This window comes from Mus pahari, chromosome 2 (genome assembly GCF_900095145.1).
Source record: "Mus pahari chromosome 2, PAHARI_EIJ_v1.1, whole genome shotgun sequence".
In the NCBI taxonomy this organism is placed as follows: Eukaryota; Metazoa; Chordata; class Mammalia; order Rodentia; family Muridae; genus Mus; species Mus pahari.
The window spans coordinates 144,254,002-144,258,547 of record NC_034591.1 but is presented as its reverse complement, the minus strand read 5'-3'; the positions used below and the strand labels follow the sequence as shown (position 1 = coordinate 144,258,547).

Genomic DNA, 4,546 nt, shown 5'->3' with positions numbered 1-4,546 from the left:
GGCCCCTCAATGTGCTTGGGATGCCCAGGATTAAAATTCTTGTCACCAGAATACTAGCCCTTCTCCCTCCTCCTCCTCCTCCTCCTCCTCCTCCTGTGAGTTCTCAGATCCTGGAGCTTACTGTTTCTGTGTCTCAGATCCCTCCTGGACCTTACTTTGTCTCTCATCTGCTCCGACCACTTTTCCCTTCTTGCCCACTCTTTAAGTGTCCTCTCTGTCTCCCTGGATCCTGCTTTTCCCTCCTAGGAATTCATCACCTGGGAGGTTCTGTATGATTCTCCACTGTGATTCAGGTTCTCTCTCTGCTAAAGCTCTTACCCCTCTTTCTATGTATTGTAACCCTCCCTCGAGCAGAGTCCCTGTCAGTTGCCTTATTCTCTAAGCCTCTCCCACCTCCTCTTTACTCTGCTTTCCTCTCCTACATACTCTACAGCTCAGTTGGCTGCTGACACTAACGATTTAGAATACTCCCCATCTGTTTTCTCAAATTGCTTTCCCTCCTCAGATTCAGAGATTTCATTGAGCTGTACTGCAAATGGCTTGACCAATGATGTCACATTCCATTTCCAAATTCTCACAAATTGCAACAACGTTGCCACCACACAAGTAAATGATCCCCAAATCTCTTATCTCTAAGTTTTCTCTACTTCTTACTCTCAAAATGCTCTTATTTATAAATCTTCTTTACTCTCTGCTCTCAGAAGACCATATTTAAACTCTCTTATCCTAGGATTTGTAATGGCTGTGGCATAAACATGTATAATACCTATAACAAAACATCAGTTTAAATATAACAAAGAAGTTGGTAGTTTGGGGAACAAGCTAAAGAAACTTTTCTTAAGTGCTGACATTTTGTTTTCAAGGTCCCAAGGCATAGAGAAGCTAAGGACTGTCCAACATCTGAACAGCTTCTGTTATTCATCTTCTTTTCCAGAACAAAATGACTGTTTCTAACAACAGCACCTATTAATCATCCTTTGCTCCCTGAGAACATTTTGACTGTTCATAACTACAAAAGAACAAATGGATTTGATTTGTTGGACTGCAAAAACCTGCATTCTGTATGAGTTAACATAGATCAACCAAATAAGGAAAACCCTTATTTGTAAATCCCGAGTGGTGGGGAAATACAACAATTATTTGCAAGCTTAAATAATTCTGTGATATTCTTGCTTGAGCTTGGGGTCACAGTTCAGGTCCTGGGTGTGTTCTGCAGCCCAGATCAATCAGTAGTGGCTTGATTACAATAAATTTTTGTTATCTGCATTGATCTGGTATTTGAGTTGTGCTGTATATAAGCAGACCCCATAATATTTGCTGGCATTAGCCAAGAATCCAATTTCTCTACCCAGGTCCATGGTTTGTAATCATCTGCATTTGGGGAATTCATTTTTGAACTCCAAAACCTACAGATATATGCTGATCTTCTGTTTTCTGCTTGGCACCTGTCTGGGACCCAAGAAAGTAGAAACTGGTCTCAGTATTTGTCCTAGGGAAAGAGGAGGTTAGGAGGCATCCTGCTTCCTCTCTGGTTCCCCCTGGGAGAACATCTGGTTCTGGGTACTGTTTGTGAGATATCTGGTTCTCTTTCATCTCCTCCCCATCTCTATTGGTTATCCTCGGCATGCCAGTGTGTCTGTGTCTGTCAGTTTGTGTGTGTACTTTTGTTTAGTTACTTGATTGTTGCTCTGCTTCATATTCAGAGAAACAAGGTACATGTCATCGTTCACCCCTTGACTTAGTTCTAACTCACTTCAAGGATTTACAGAAAAAATCAGGTGAATGAAAACACAACAACTGATATTAGTGCTGACCTTGGAGCTCTGCGCCCTTGGCTAGGAGGCTGACACCACCACTGCATGTTTGTTTCTGACTGGTCTTAAATGTATCAAGTTACTGTGTTCCATATGTTTTGGTTACAGATTATTGGCTTGTAAGTTATTGGGTATGGTTAAAATCCTGTAACATCTTTTACAAAAAGTTAGCTTTAAAACAAGGAAGTCAGGTTTGAAGCCATGCTGGGCAACAACACATGGCATGAGCTGACCAATGATGCAGATCTCCAAAGATACTTTTAAATTGTGAAGATATTTGTATATATTTCCTATCCTGTCTTCAAAAACAAAACAAAACAAAAAACTAAAAACAGACAAAAAACAAAAAGAACAGGTTTATAAATGACAGGATTTAAGACAATGCTTTTTTAGTGACATGTTAAAGTTGCACCTCCATGCATTAATATAGAAAAACATCTTGCTGGCAGTCAAACTTTGTAACATCAAAATAATTCACTTGGGATTGATTTTAGAGGCATTACAGTGTTTACACTGTTAAAACCTGGTTTTCTCTTCTAAAACTTACACAGGAATAAGCCTTAGTTAGCCTCCTTTTCAAGGTATACTCTAAAGCAAATAAACCAAAAACCAAGATTGTTTAACTCAGATGTGCTTTATAGATACTAGCCCTCAAACATGTCAGAAACCTACTGAGTATTAAATATGACTTATAAGAATTTGAACTTACTATGGCAGAGACTCTCAGATCCTAGTAATGATCCCCAAGTTCTTCAAGAAAATGATGGATAAAGCAACAAAGGACTTCACCTGGATTGTGGTGTGTTGGGAGCGACCTTGTTTGAACATTTACGGCCTTATGTGTTTGCTGGCATAAAGTCTTGGCCTCTGTAGGAAAGTACTAGCCCAGCTAAGTACAAATAGAAATAGATCCTGAAGTCAGCAGAGAACAAATAGCTATAAACCTTGTGGACAGGTGCCTAATAACCCATTCTGTTCTGATCTTCCTGCTGAACTGTTTNCCCAGTCAATATCCTGTTCCTGGAAACAGGTGCATTACCCAGAGACAAAGCAACACTCCTCCACTCCCCTTCCTGCTTCTATGAGTATATAACCTGTGTGTGAAAAATAAAAATTTGTCAGCTTGAACAGGACCTCTTGTCTTGCTGTCTGTTCTTTGTGTTTCTTGTTCCCCCATTCTCTTCCAGGTGGCCCCTCAAGACCCTGTTCAACTGTCCCACTGGTTGAGACAGTGGTGATGCTAATCAATGTGAAAGACTACCCCAATGCCTCACCCACTGCTAGGACCTGGTCCAAACTATGGACAAACAGATATCCTAGGACATCTCAGATATCCTAGGTCTGCAGCTAAAGACTGATGCCTCCTGGGTACTTATACCCCCAATGAGGCCATCAACACCACAGGAGCCTGATGGGGTGGCCATCCAGGTGATCAGTAAGATTATGTCATTTTAATTGATACATAGGCCATTTGGATTATATCTCTATAATTTGTCTTTATCAGTTCTCTGACGGCATTGATGGCTCAGCAAGCCATAGATTTGTCAGCCTGCCAGCAGCATACAACCTGCTTCTTCTGCCAATACTACAGTCCTTCTTTACATATGTCCATTTCATATGTAAAATACATCAGTCCATTTCTTATGTAAAAATAAAGCCATGGTTTTTTGGATTTTTTGTTTTGATTTGTTTTTACTTTCTAGATCTACTAGGTCTCTTGTTAAGCAAAAGCAGACAGGCTTGCCTTACTAACAGGCTTCATATTAAAATATAAAAAGGCTTCAACTATAAATTTTTATAGTTTATTTAAAATAGCTTACTTTGCAATGACTGATCTCAGTAATAATTATGTGTGCCTCTGATAAATTATTAGAACTTTTTTAAAAAGTTTAAAATCTATGCTAGTTGTAAGAGTCTAAGAAAGTGTTCTAAGATGTATAATGGTCTGAGGATATGAAAGGTAAGTAAGTTCTGACAGTCTAAAAAATGATTTTTAATCAGAACTGAAAAGGGAGATATAACAACAGAAACCAAGAAAATTCAAAAAAATGATCAGATCCTACTACAAAAGCCTATACTCAACAAAACTGAAAAATCTGNATGAAATGGACAATTTTCTAGACAGATACCAGGTACCAAACTTAAATCAGGATCAGAAAAACCATCTAAGCAGTCCCTTAACCCTTAAAGAAATAGAAGCAGTCATTAAAAGTCTACCAACCAAAAAAGTCCAGGGTTTAGTGCAGAATTCTATCAGACCTTCAAAGAAGACCTAATACCAATACTCTTCAAACTATTCCACAAAATAGAAACAGAAGGAACACTACCCAATTCATTCTATGAAGCCAGTTACGCTGAGCATTCTCCCTTGGAGATGGAACAGTTTCTGTCTAATCAGGAACTTGTCACAACTTCCTTTCATAGAGGACTTCATAAGAGATTTTCTTCTACTTCTATCATGTTTAATATTCCAAATAGACTTTTAAAACTGGTTGAGTACATATTACTTTTAGCTTCATAAGATACCATGTACATTTAAGAGGCATTTAACTATTATAAATTATTTTGATGACTTAAAACATCAATACTAGATAGGTGTTTGTTTCTATTAATTCTGCTCATTTTAAGTGCTAAGTGCATCTGTCTAAGACCCCAACTTTTATACATCTCTTTCTATTGAGGCAATTTTGTTCGATATAATGGCTACTCCAGTTTGTTCCTTAGAACCTTAT

The 4,546-nt window shown here is 38.4% G+C and overlaps 1 pseudogene; it reads left to right on the top strand.

The window, feature by feature from the left end:
- Positions 1 to 3,767: 3,767 nt before the first annotated feature.
- Positions 3,768 to 4,546, top strand: part of LOC110316919 — an 18,629-nt pseudogene continuing 17,850 nt past the window's right edge.